Raw genomic sequence first — 15108 nt, forward strand, 5'->3', positions numbered from 1 at the left:
AGAGCATATGCAGCAGAGGAAAACAGAGGCTAATTCCAGCAATGAAAAAAAACCCAGCCCCAGCGAGTAGATTTGAAAACCATATGCAGGTTTCTAAGTAACCAGCCTGATTTTTCTGACGTGTTGAAGGCTGACTAGTTCCCAGAGAAATCAATAGGAGATGTCAATTGCTGGGTACTTTTGAAAATCAGGCCAACTCTTCAGGAGCGTAAGTAGGAGCCTGAAATGCCTGATTATGCCCCATTTGAAGTCTGAGCCTCGATACACAGCAATGTGCCTGCTGTTCGGAAACATGTCTCTCAACATGCACATCCTCTGCAAGGATGAAAGAGGAACTCTCCCTGCAACAATCAGACTGGGCACAGAAACCTCTATTCCCCCCTCCCCTTAGAAAATTGCGTACGCCAGCTTCAACTATGAAAGAGGAAAAACCCTTTCATAGATGCTGCAGCACATTATCAAACACTGCATGTTATATAATGCAGAGGTAAAGTAATAGAAACTTAAATTTGCAGGAAAATAGAAGCTGTGGTGTGCACATAACTGTGATGTGTCCTAACCTACACCCAGGCAGAAGGTAAACCAAGAGGTGAGGTAAAGGGTGAGGCAATCAGGAGGTTAAATCCAAACCTTACAGAATATTTTTCCTAATTAAAAAATCCTCCAAATATTTGCTCTGAAGCTTTGTCTTTCTAGTGCTGGCCACCGGCGTGCTTCAATAAACACTTTGTTTGGGTTCAGGGCACCTCGTGTGCTCTGCCGTTGTTTCCTTCATTACCATTTGGTGCCTAACGGCTGCATTGGAAAACGCACCGCGTCCTTCTGTGAGCACCTTCCCACCTGATGCATGCTCCGGCATCTGTAAGTAGTGATTTACTGTTGAATCACACAACAAAACTGACTATATCCTTTATAAATTCATAAATCCCGAGCAGGACAGTTTTCCTATTACGGCTGCAGTATTGTTTCAGTGGTGTAACCCGCATTGCTGAAGGAGAGACAATAAATCGTGAGGCTGTGAAATCCATTGTATTTATATATGAGGCTGCTTTTGGTCTCCATTTCCTAGTCACAAATAAACTGAGATCTTTTGAGCTTGCCACAGGGACATTTATAGATTGCAAATGGTGACACGTTAAATCAATTTGCTTCTATATTTTCTCTGGGATATTTTATTGTTTCCTGCAAGTCAATGAATATTTTCCCCATCCTACAGACTCTTTTCCATGTGGAGAAAGTCTGGATCAGCTTAGGCTTTTTTCACACTCTTCCTTTATACTTAGGAGGCTGTGATTTATACATGTACAGCCATGCCTTCCTTGCAGCAGTCAGAAGGAGCACGAGAAACCGTATTTTTTATGTGGCTTTTTGTTTGTCACTTTTTTGTCTTCTACCTACTAATGCCTCTCCTCAGAGTTATTCATACAAAAAACACAGAAATCTGTTATAGCATTTATAATAAGGATTATTTGAAGTATTTTTGGAGAGTTTTTGGGAGTACCATTGTATCTAGGATGTGGTCCTGGCCTAGGACCAGAGGTGTTTGACACGGTCTCATGCCAAAATAAGGATTTTCCAAACTCTAAGCACCATACCATAAACCAATACAAAGAGCTGCAGCCAGATGGTCATATACTCTCCTCTGGTTCCCCGAAGTTAAATATCAGTAGTTTTGGAGGACAACACCAGGGAACATGTCCCACTACAGAATCACTCAAAAAGCTAAGAAGAAATTTAAGCCCATGAAACTTACGTGAGCTGCGTGCCAGCTGAGTGAGGGAAACTTCTCTCTTTCTAAAACAAATCAAGGAGTGTGCCAGGATCTATCTGCACATTGTATGCACTTTGAGATACCAATATAATTGTCAGGTAGTGTGCATGGACTGGTCTGAGGTGCTGTGGGACGTATTCAGGTTCCTAAAGAACCAAAACCCAACCTCTGTTTCTTTATTTTCTTCCCTGGCATGGTGATGCTGAGCTCAATACTGGGGAAGTTTTGCAGCAATCCTGTCCACAGCATTTCTATCAGCAAGACTAATTCACAGGGTGCTGATGAAAAGCTTAAGTGTTTGGAAAATGGTTCTTCTTTTTTTCTTTTTATTCACATCCTCAAAACGGCAATAAAGTTCCAGGATTTTTATTTTGTTCTGTTAAACCGCGTCCTTCTGTGAGCACCTTCCCACCTGATGCATGCTCCGGCATCTGTAAGTAGTGATTTACTGTTGAATCACACAACAAAACTGACTATATCCTTTATAAATTCATAAATCCCGAGCAGGACAGTTTTCCTATTACGGCTGCAGTATTGTTTCAGTGGTGTAACCCGCATTGCTGAAGGAGAGACAATAAATCGTGAGGCTGTGAAATCCATTGTATTTATATATGAGGCTGCTTTTGGTCTCCATTTCCTAGTCACAAATAAACTGAGATCTTTTGAGCTTGCCACAGGGACATTTATAGATTGCAAATGGTGACACGTTAAATCAATTTGCTTCTATATTTTCTCTGGGATATTTTATTGTTTCCTGCAAGTCAATGAATATTTTCCCCATCCTACAGACTCTTTTCCATGTGGAGAAAGTCTGGATCAGCTTAGGCTTTTTTCACACTCTTCCTTTATACTTAGGAGGCTGTGATTTATACATGTACAGCCATGCCTTCCTTGCAGCAGTCAGAAGGAGCACGAGAAACCATATTTTTTATGTGGCTTTTTGTTTGTCACTTTTTTGTCTTCTACCTACTAATGCCTCTCCTCAGAGTTATTCATACAAAAAACACAGAAATCTGTTATAGCATTTATAATAAGGATTATTTGAAGTATTTTTGGAGAGTTTTTGGGAGTACCATTGTATCTAGGATGTGGTCCTGGCCTAGGACCAGAGGTGTTTGACACGGTCTCATGCCAAAATAAGGATTTTCCAAACTCTAAGCACCATACCATAAACCAATACAAAGAGCTGCAGCCAGATGGTCATATACTCTCCTCTGGTTCCCCGAAGTTAAATATCAATAGTTTTGGAGGACAACACCAGGGAACATGTCCCACTACAGAATCACTCAAAAAGCTAAGAAGAAATTTAAGCCCATGAAACTTACGTGAGCTGCGTGCCAGCTGAGTGAGGGAAACTTCTCTCTTTCTAAAACAAATCAAGGAGTGTGCCAGGATCTATCTGCACATTGTATGTACTTTGAGATACCAATATAATTGTCAGGTAGTGTGCATGGACTGGTCTGAGGTGCTGTGGGACGTATTCAGGTTCCTAAAGAACCAAAACCCAACCTCTGTTTCTTTATTTTCTTCCCTGGCATGGTGATGCTGAGCTCAATACTGGGGAAGTTTTGCAGCAATCCTGTCCACAGCATTTCTATCAGCAAGACTAATTCACAGGGTGCTGATGAAAAGCTTAAGTGTTTGGAAAATGGTTCTTCTTTTTTTCTTTTTATTCACATCCTCAAAATGGCAATAAAGTTCCAGGATTTTTATTTTGTTCTGTTAAAGTAAATGCTTTTATGCTAAAAGACTTGAAACAAATTCTGCTTACTGCTGAAATAGCTTTATGTTCAAATTAATAAAATACAAGAAATGGGTTGTTGAATGTGTAAGCTTATCCTGCTTTGATTTATTTACTACTTTTCTGCAGTAGTACCTTCCAAAGTAGTACCTTCCAAATAATTCTGTAAGTCTCTGCAACTTATTTACTACTTTTCTGCAGTACTTAGTAAACCTTCCAAATAATTCTGTAAGTCTCTGCAATCATACTGCTACATGCAGACGTTGGTGTTCAGATCTCACCTTTTCTGTATATAGGCTTGAGCAGGATGTCTAAAGAATATCTAGAGGCCCAACACAGGCACATCTGTTAAAAAAGAAGGCAAAAAGCACTTCTGCATCTATCAAAACCAGAGCTCCACATTCCACAGGACACCAGTGACAAGAGCAGGAGGAAGAATACACTGTGCAGTTCGGTACCCAGGTTAAGTGAGAAGTGATTAACAGGTTTTCCCAGTCAGATTTTGACCAGCCTGAAGCTCTAGGAATCTTCTGGTATTTGATTAATCCTTTTATTTCTAGAGCAATGGTTGTAAAGGTCAGAATTTAAGACAGGACTACAAATGATGCAAGATTAGCAGGCTTCTAACTCTTCCTAAAAAAGGGTAAGCTGTTAACATGGTATGAACAGTTGTAACGACACAGGAGGCTAAGAAAGCCCCAAGATACTGAACAAGGAGTAGCTGCACCCATCCAGGCTCCTGCATTCATCGTACCATGGCAGTGGGGTGCAGGGGGCTCCCCTGACCTGGCCAGATGTTCCCAGCTCCGCACTAGGAGCACAGCACCGTACCAGGAGGTGGAATAAAGCTCTTCCCCATGGCAGCTGGTAAGGCCAAGGCTGCAGCACAGGACTGGCACTCCTGGTGGTGTCTATGCCAGTACAGAGCAGCAGGGGCATGGCTCACAGAGCCCAACCACAGATATCTTCACTCTTTAGAGACTAAAACCTATTTTGATTATTAAAAGCCAGCACAGGTCACCAATAGAACAGCCTGAAAGATGCTCAGGAATTAATAACATCAGGAAAGTGTCCTCTTACTGCACCCTAACAATGCAGATTTAGACATCTACCTCTCTGAGGACTCACCAGACCCATCATTCCCACACTATAGTGCTCTGCTGACCTTCCAGCAGTCCCTAAGGCTGGAGCAGATGTTGTAAACTAAAATGATCAGAAACTGATTTGGACTTAAATATAAAGTCCAAACATTACTCCTACCTCTAAAAAACCATAAATCTGCTGCTGTTAAGCTTCCCGGAGAGCAGGGCTTTGCGCAATTTACTCCTCACTCAATAAAGTTCTCATTGAAATTTAAACTGTTACAAAAGTTCTTTGAGTCCTTATTGTGTTGTGTCATCCTCCATCATAAATGCACACATCTCTTTGTAGCACATTGTAGGCTCAGAGCAAGATGAGCAGAGAGCAATGGCAAAGCTGTTGCTGTCAGCATGATATAGTTCCTTAACACAGGAGAAACTGAAAGGTCCAAAATAGCTCTGTGTTCTGTTTCAGAAGGACATAAACCCAACAGTCCCTGCCTGTCCCCTGCACACCACAGCACTGGGCATTTAGGTTTCGGGGACGTGAGGTGTGTTGAGGTCTTAGAAGAATGAGAATGAATAGCACATTCAGTTTCTTTCCAAAACAGCTGCAAGTTACTTACAAGAAAAGATGTGAAGTTTCTGTGGTTGTCTACACAAAAATTTTCCTTTAGTTTTAGCTAAATTAATGGAAACAATTTAATCAGTGTGAAGGCCAGGCTGGCTTGCCATTCTAAAGGTTTATCTTTTGTTGAAGTTGTCTTTCTGCCTGGTGACATATCAAACAGGCCAACAGTATCAGCAGAGGATGTCATGGCGGAGACAAAAGAGAATTGCCAGTGGAGGCAGCATGGGAAGACAGAAGAGAGCATCACAAAGGTTAACAAATGATGGGAGAGAAGCTGGGTAGTGGGGAAGAGCCTTAAAAATTCTAAGAAAATACAAAGCAGTAGATAAACATACAGGGGGGAAAAAAGGACAACAGGAAAAATAGGAAAAAGAATAAAAGGAAAGTTGAAACAGTGGTTTGATTTACCAGGTAGTTTCTGTGCTGTAGACAATACAGTTGTGCTGTAGATTAGTTTAGCCTAGGACATAAAATGCAGTGGAAGTCACAGAAGATCGTTCAGAGGCTGACTGGTACCGAGTATGCAGCAAGAAGCCAGGAATATTGGGACACATTGCATCCCTTTTTAAAACACTAATGGCCTCTAGGAGAGTTGGAAAGTTAGCACTAGCCCAGTAATCATTCAAACAGATTCAATCTCTCTTGCCTTTTCCCAGTGAGCTCCTAGACAGCAAGCGTGGAAAGCATGTGGCACAGCAGAAATCCCATCTACACTGAAGCAGACACAGACAATTCTATGGGAAATTTTAACTTCAGGCGGTGCATTTTACAAAAACAAACCAGAAAGTAAAACAATAAAAAATAAAATGTGCCAGTGTGCTTCAAGAACAAACTCAGTACCTCTTTCCAGATCTGAATGCACATCTGTCCATTGGGAGGCTCAGTCCTTCCTCCTGAACATGTTCTGACTCCCAGAACTGCCTCCCATCCACTGTGTATTGCTACCATCTTCTTTCCCGCATGGCCCAGCACTCCCAGTTGGCATTGGAAGTGTCTGTGTATGGAATGAAAGTTGTCCCTTTTTGCTTCCTGCATCTCTCCTAAATGCATACAGAAGTGAAAATGGGGGACCTTTGCTGCAGGCATCAGGGGCTCAGCACCTCTGCTCGTGCTTGTCCTTTGTCTCGCCATCTGTCAGGGGATTTCCAGCTGTAGCAGAGACAGAAAATGCTAGGCCTAAAAAGGGCAGACAAAATGAAAGCAGTTTGAATTTTGGACTGGCTCTTTAGACTCTTCTTTCCCAGAGACAGTGCAGGCACCTTCAGGTCTTCTAACTGAAAACCCTAATCTCATCTCCTGATAGTCAAAGTGAAATTAGCTACTCTGGAAAGCTCCAAAATGCAGCAATTAGACGGAACTCACTTTTAAAGTCCCTGCAAGCAACTGGTCTCTGCAGGTAAAGTACTTGTATTTCACTCTAATTTTCAGTCATTTGTAGAATACAACAATAGAAGGCGAAAGACATAGGTGCTTTGTACCAAAAATCCTTTGCACGTGTGCTATTGTGTTCAGCTCACACAGAAATTCCATGTTTAGATAAAGATCTTTTGATAAAGAGGCAAATGATCTGCTGCAGGCAGAGAAACAAACTGCTAAAAACCCAGGGAGATGATAGAGCCCAGTCTCCCGAGCGATAGTGCTGTGCCTGAAGCACGACCTCTTTGCTGAACGGATCCAGGAAAGGTTGCTTTCCTCACACCACCTCCAAGCACCTGATTTGAACACCACCGTATCTTTTCATACAGACAAGAAATTAGGTCAAAACTTTCTAGGAAATTTCTGCTGCCTATTTTAGAATGTGGTTCAAAAGATCAAAGGAGAGAAATTCAATAGAAACCCGTATGCAATCTCATGTGGAAATGAAACATTAACAGGAAGAAATCTTGTGACTGAATACTGCTGAGCTGACATCCAGGGGCTTACCTTTTTAAAAACCTCAGCACAGCTCTGCAGCAGCAGAATGTAAGGCAAAGAAAGCGAGTAAACTTAAAACAACCCTTCCATCAGCGCCTACCCCAAGGACAGAAGCACCATTCATTTTGTTAACATTATGGCATCGTTCCTCCCTGCTCCCATCTGCACCAGCAACTTGGCTGCAAAGAGCCACTTTAGCCTTTTACCAACAGTAACAAATCTTACCCAAGCAGTGGAGTTTTTATCAGTAGTTAGAGCTCCTCACTCATGTTTGGTATTAAAGTGTTCCTTCTTCTAAAGCACTATTTTGATTAGATGATCTCTTCCCTGAGGAAAAGAAAAAAAAAACAAAACAAAACCAAACAAAAAACACAACACTTAGGGCCAGATTTTTAAAAAGCTATTAGGCTCCTGCTTAATTTAAATGCATAACAGCAGGCAACTCAGCCTAATTCTCTACTTGAGCACACAGTCTCCTGATTTATACACACAAGTGGAACAGCTTTTGCAGATGCATATTTTGGCTCTTGTTTTATCCTCTGCCTTGCGTTTTAATAACTTACCTTTACTTACAGTTTTCTTAATTTGGACTTGAATTACACAAACAATCATTTGTCACACAGACTGCATTGACCAGTTTCCTCCAGTTTCTTTGAAAATAGAGTTCATTGGACTCCTTTTATACCAAGTCATTAACTGGTGCAGGAGTTTTGGGCCAGTCCTACATTTGAGAGAGAAACCCGGGTCTTGTTTCGAGTCACGGAGGGGAAAGAGCAGAGGGTTTAACTCCTCACATCATTAACTCCTCCCAAACAGCCAGAGGGAACACTGAATCTCACAGTAAGAAGACTTTTATCACAGATATATCTTCTTGCAATTTTCACGCTGATCTCTCCATAGGTTCCTTTGATTTATGAGGTCATTTGTCTGTTGACAATTGATTGAATTAACTACTGTAGAAGAGTGTTTCTGCCCCAGAGCAGGGAAGGGTTTTTTTAACCCTTTTTTGTTTGCTGTAGTTGAAACCAAGTGGTTGGACGTGCGGCTCATCTCTATATGATGGTCAAATTTCAAAATATTCCAAAGACTTCCAACTTTCTTTAGAAGATTCAAAAAGAGACAAAGATCTCCTTGATGAGATGAACAGCAGTTTTTTGCACAGAGGAAAATAACGGCTTGCAGGATGTAATATTAGATAATATTTCCTAGGTATATAATTACTGCTGATTGTAATTTATACTGGAATACAGCTCAGCTAGCATCAGTTTCCAAAACATTTCCACCTGATCATGCAATTTTTCCTGAAAGGACACCAGAATATTAAGCTCCTACTGAGAATGAGATTGCCACCCGAGGACAATGTAAACGTACAAAATAACATGGATCGGACACTGATCTGCAGGCTTAGTGGTGCACAGATAAAAACCTCTACTGGTCTGGGGCTGTGTAACCTGATTAGACACAATTCCTGGTGCTGTGGGCAAGTAGGGACTGGGCATCACAGAAATGCCAAAGGGGATGTCCTAATGCCAATAGACTTGTGTACAATTTTGTGTGGATTTGTTTGTAGGCTTACACCCCTGGGCAGGTGATGGGGAAGAGGACCCAAAAGACATAGTTATAGAGAACGCAGTAGGAAGCACAAACTTTTCACTTGCACAGCTACAGCTGACCACAGACCACCACCAGTGTGGTTTAGGCAACCACTGACTACACAACCAAGGGTAAGGGTTACATCTAGTCTTCCTAGAAGGGCAATGCTCAGTCAAGTGCCTTCACTTACCATATTTTCTGCAGTGCATGGATCAGATAATAAAAGCCCAGAGCAGCTTTAGCTGGTAATGACCCTTGTTCATACTGGGGCCCCAACCAGTGGGGAACCAGACCTCTACGTCCTTGAAACTCAGCGACTTACTCATGAACAACCCTTGCAGGTTGGATTCTCAATTGCCATGGTGTTACTGTTTCTTAATGCCCTTAAATTTACCAGAATTTCAACACTCACATTCTTTTCCTTCATCTATTTCTGTAAAATTATGTTATTTAAGTTTTTCTTTCATGCAATATTGTATTACCTCTTTTGAGACATCACTTGTACTCTATCATTAATTTTTCAGTGCAGTTTTTTCTTCAGAAACTGTTCTTTGGACTGTTTTTTCTGGCATTGATTCCCGGATTATTTTTCTTTTGGTTCTCAACTCACTTCTGAAGGCCAAAACTCCACAGGCAGGATTTCTATCAATTTTAGTTGGAGTTCTCACCTGATTAGAAGCTGTAGCAGAAGGTTTTATGATCGCATCCAGAGTGTGAGGTTTCAGTTTCTCCTGACGCATCACTATTTCTGGATTTGATTTCAGTCCAAAGTGGGCATCACAAGTTGGAATTAAAAACCAGTTCATTTTCAAAATTCCTTGTAAAGGAGAAGACACAGAAACAAAAATTGTAAAAAGTTCTTCCCCTCCAGATTAATACTGAGGTAGCTTGAAATGCTGTTCTTTATTTGCTTATGTTTCTTATTTGACCTGAGTGTAGGACACACCAGTAACAGTATTACTTTCTAATCACAGCATCTAATCACGGTATAAAAGCATTTTTTGGTAATGCAAAACAGTTTTTCTGAGCTGAAATAAAATGTAATGTTCATCTGCTTATAATATTTAAAGTAAATAAAAATGAAATACGCTATTGGGATTACACCATATGAGATGATTGAAAATGCTGGCGTGATTTGACATGTAACAGCCCACTTTGCTGGTATTAGGAGGCCATGAAATCTTATAAAAAAATAATAAAACAGAAGAAAAAATAATGAGTTTCATAAGAAAAACGCACTTTTTGATCTTTTCTCAAAAAGAAACTTTCTGGTCTGCATTTTGTCCCACACCACTTTTAGGGTTGTTAAAGAGAAGCTTTTTCACAAACTGCACTAATTAGTTGTAACGTAATGAAACCCTTTGCAGACCCAGCCTAACTGAACCACAATCTCACTGGCAGTTACCTGACCCCTAGCTCTATTGGCTTCTTGAGCGTCCGCGTGTGCCAGCTGCTGTTCAGTCTCTATCAAACAGTTCAACCAGTGAAGTTTTGCAGCCACTCCAACCACAGTTTAGCTCTACCGCATGCCCACGTTGTGACCAAACTGGTGGCATCACCCTACAACCCCATTGGTGGGCCAGAAATCCTCCTGGGGGGCAGCTCAGATGCTGAAGGTAAGGAAACCAGGGCCACTGATGTGACACTTTGTAGATGAGGTCAGGTCCAGACCTGGTGCATAAAACAGACTGGGTGGATCCAGCCCCTTGGACCAAAGGGGTCACTTCTGTCTTCCTGGAGAGCCTACAGCGCATGGCATGTAGCAGAACAGGTCCTGGGGTTGCTCCACCTTTACCTGTTCCCTACCCAGATGTTTGGTAGGTGAAGATGGACAGTCGTCAGCCTTTGACTCCCTTTGCAGTCTGTGCTGCCCAAGAATTAAATCATTTCACTGTATCATCCTTCACTTACAAACGAGTGCCTGTTGACCCTACAACACGGGAGCCAAGGAACAAGGAAGAAAAATAATAATGAAAACTGTCCCAAATGTAAACAATGCAGTTAATGATCAATAATACATTGAAATCACTACAGCTGAAAGCATGTTTTCCTTCCACTGAATACTCTATTCATTAGAAGGAATTTAAATTTCACTGGCTCACAAATCCTTTCTCCCAACTGAGACTTTTAGACAAGATCTGGGTTACAACATCCCCACAGAGGTCTTATGGAGTTACACTCCTACTTTTAATGCCAGCTTTTGGGATGGACATAATTTATCATAAAATTAACTTCTTTTGAGGTATTTCTCTTTGTGGTATTAAGACAATATCTCATCCTGCAAAGAACACATACACAGAACTTTTGCTTCACAGACTCTTGAAGTGTTTTCTGTGGAAATGATCCAAACTTCCTAAACATGACACAAAAGTCTTTTGCTTCATGGGTGTAAGTATAAAACATACTAGGAGCTACAGAGACCTGCTGCCTGAAATCAGAGAAAGCAGTTAGATTTCACAAGCTAAACTGAACTGACCATGTCTGTCAGCTGAGGGCATGTCCAGGAGGATACCCAGTTCTGAAGGAGTTTATTTAGACAGACAGTCATTTGCCACCTCCACTGACCATGGGAATAAATGTCCTCTCAGCTTGAGCTGCCATTTCACAAGTAGCCAACAGCAAAGAAAACCAATCCAGAATATTTCTGTAGGATAAAATGGAAACAGTCTCTTTTTAAAAATCATGGCATTTTCTCTCATGTCAGAGACATTTCATCAATGTTTTGGAAAATATGGTTTGAAAAGCACCATATTAGTGTATTGTGGCTTTCAAACTTGCATTTTTCCAAAATGATCATTTTTAATCATGCAGATACTTCAAAGGGAAAGATTAAAAGAAACAACACTTCTTATTCCTCCCCTTTTTTATCTATCATCAGGATGATAATCTTTAATACCAAATGCAACTTCCACTTCAGTCAGCACTGAAGCAAATGAGTATTATCTGCTGAGTAACATCATTATTTCATCAGCAGTTCTTCTGTTTCATTTGGAAGCTCCTGATCGAGGCGCTGCTCCTGCCTTGAGCCTGGTTAGTGCATTAGCCCTGGCAAGATCACAGCAAAAGTCATATGAGCAAAGGTCCTCAGAAATGGAAATTACTCTATGAGCTTTTAATGCAAATAAGAACAGGTCAGTCAAAATAAGCCTCCACAGGAAGCTAATTGGAAGTGAAATATGGAATCAAATGATAAAATATAGCTCAATTTTATACACCGTGATGCTCACATGTATTTATTTCTAACCTCTGAAGACAACAGCATGAAAACCTCAGCCTTAGAGGCTGGTTTGTGCTTTTCTTCCGGTCTGTAGTGATACCTTTCAAACACAAAGAATCAGCAAAACCAAAGTGATCTCAGGTGGGTAACATTGCTGCTTGAATCATTTCATCAGAACTTCAATTTTATTTAAGTAGTGTCACAGTCCTATAGGCATTGTTGACTGAAGAGACCTGTTAACCTATAAAACCAGAACACAAGTTAGATACGAGACTTTTAAACATAATGACAGTTTTTCAAATTTGGGAAAACCATGCAAACATTTTTGAGGATGCAAAATTTTTGAGGAAGCAAGCCCACATGGCGCTTTACTTCCAGTTTAGGACCCACATGGAGCACAGATAAAGGTATTTTAAATTAGGACTTTCAATAGGCCCGGTTTGCTTTAAAGATTTACAAATTTTGCAATGGACCTCCCCAGCAGTGAGACTGTGCCACTCGAGCAGATGGAGAAAATTGGGGCTGCAGGCTCATGCCCAACCTGGAAGTGCAGGGAGGTACCAAAGCAGCAAACAGCAACACCAGCAAGCTGCAGGGCTCACAGCTCCCTGCAAAGTCTGCAAGATTAAGAGAAAGGACCAGTCATAATTAGGTGAATTCTTACAAACTGTGGAAATTAATTCAAACCTAAATATAGACCTCCATTTGATGGAGGACCCATGTCTATGTTAGAGCCCAACCTAAGACATAGAATTCTCTTACACAACTCCAATGCTTGTAAGTGCAGGTGTCCTGCTAAGGCTGCCCCTGTGCTTCCAGCAGCCTCTTCTCCCTTCCTCAATCCTCCTGTACAATTAAAAAGAATGACTGGACTGAAGCAGTGTTGGGGCACATAAAGAAACCACTTCTGTGTTCTGCTAATAAGTCATGAGCCAACATTCATGCAGGTGCACATATAACAGTTATAAAAAGAAAATAAGAGCAACATGCTGGCACAGCTCTCCTTTGGAGAGGTCACAAACCACTCTCCTTTCCAGCAGATGAAAATCATGCCAAGAGAAGGGGGCTTAGCACCTGCAAAATTCGCACTGATCATGGTGAATATATAAGCATCTGTTTTCATGCACCAGATAATTGGGTCCTTGGGAAGCAAACTAAAAAGGGGAAGAAAATCTCTAAAATTCAGATTTTGTTTCAAGCCACTCACTTTTTGCCAGCAATCATTTTATATAAGAGCAGTCACTGAGTACAGATGCAATTGCGGTTGTCCTGTCAAGCAACCATCCTTTTTTCTTGGGTCCTATTCCTCTCTAAGGGGCATCGTTTCCCAGAGATCACGGTGTCAGAGCACTAGCACTTTTGACTGTAATCTTTTTTTTTTTCCCACCTCTTCTTTCTCTCTGCACCCACTGAAATCTGTGTGAACACCTAAAAATATGTATGACTTGGCAGATCTACACTGGGGCTCCTCACACATCAGCAGTCTGCCTAAGGCATTGTGTCCAAAAGCTGAACATCATTATAAGTTATCCAACTAGCTGATAAAATGTTACTTCATTTTTGTTTCCATGCATTGATTTCCTCCTTGATGTGACAGCCCAATCTCCCACTCACTCACTGTCACCCGCTGTTTTCCATTTGTTGCTGACATTCAGTCACTCAGCTCTTTCAGTACACACCTTCCTTAGTATTAAATGTATGCTTGCTATCGGTTTGGCATGCTGAAATTGCTCAGGAAAACTTTCTTTCTTTAGTTTAAAAATAATCTAAAATATTTCTTCATTGTTTAAGGTAATCACTTTCCCTTGGAGAATGACATCATGCTGTCTTTTATATGTATACTGCACATTGCAAACAAATATACTGGATACATTTATATTACATATATGTGAATTTTATGCCTTTTATATATAGAAAGCCAAAATCTTCAGTGACCACATGCAGTCATTATGGATCCCTGAGCAATCATCAGAAGTCTGCACTCAACTGCTGTCCAAAGTCCCAGTAAGGTAAGTGCCCACCTTCACCCTTGATGTCTCTAAAATTCACTAGCAGACCTAATTGGAAAGATTCTTTCCTTTCTCAGCTAAACAACCCATTAAGCTTAAGGCATGTATTTTTGCTGGGATTCAAGCATGCAAACCAGGAGGCACTGCAAGTCACCTGCAGGTAATTGCATCTTAAAAGAAAATCAGCATTCACAGACTGCACACAGGGTATTTGTTTGATTTGATGTTTCAATTCTTTGCAGAAAACTGGGAATGTATAAAGCACTGACATTTTGATTGCCAGGGTTGACTGTTCTCTGCATTGTAAAGTTGGTCTGATATGTTAAAGCATTACACCCGGACTTTTGGATGATGGGTTTTCTGTTAGTGACTGAAGTTCCTTCCTTGAGCTTCGTATCTAAGAAAAGCTTTGGAGATGGTCTTTCTTTCAACAATCCAGCTATCCCAGCCCAATCATTCTCTGGTTAAAACTATCCTGACTCTTTATACAAGATAAAGGGTATGCACATCAGACCAGATTCAGCTTGGCTGCTGAGTTCAATCATCCATGCCTGGGAAAGCACCAACATCACATGCCATCTTTAAAAAAACAAACCACAAGACATTTTAAAGGAGCAGGTGCATCCACTCCCAATGCCCATCTTGATACACCTTAAAAAGCCCCATGTCCTGGGGATAAACACTGAAGTCAGTTTAAGATTGCAAATGCTTATATATTCCGTTTTATAAACTTTCTATAACATTTAGAAATCTTTCTCAAGGGAATAAGTAAACTGAACTTTTTCTCATAGTATGTGCTCAAGGTAAATTCTGCTCACTCTGCTCCTTAAGGGGCACTTACCACATCCCAGTGATAACCCCTACACATCCTCTTCCAATTAGTGAAAGATAAAACAATACAGTTATGCTGGACAGTGTTATGGTGAACAAACACTAAGTATGATTAGAAACAATGGTTAAGGTAACTGTCGGATCTGGAGAGCCAAATTACAAAACATATCTTCATTAGACAATGATTTGCACTTTTCAACATTTCTATATGAAACCACTGCTAAACTTTTAGGCTGCTTCTTGGACGATATGGATGAATGTCCAAGACTTTCTCTTAATGTTTTAGAGGGGTTTTTGGTTTGAGGTTTTTTTTAAGCTTCTG

This window comes from Calidris pugnax, unplaced genomic scaffold, assembly GCF_001431845.1.
Source record: "Calidris pugnax isolate Ruff unplaced genomic scaffold, ASM143184v1 scaffold247, whole genome shotgun sequence".
Classification (NCBI taxonomy): Eukaryota; Metazoa; Chordata; class Aves; order Charadriiformes; family Scolopacidae; genus Calidris; species Calidris pugnax.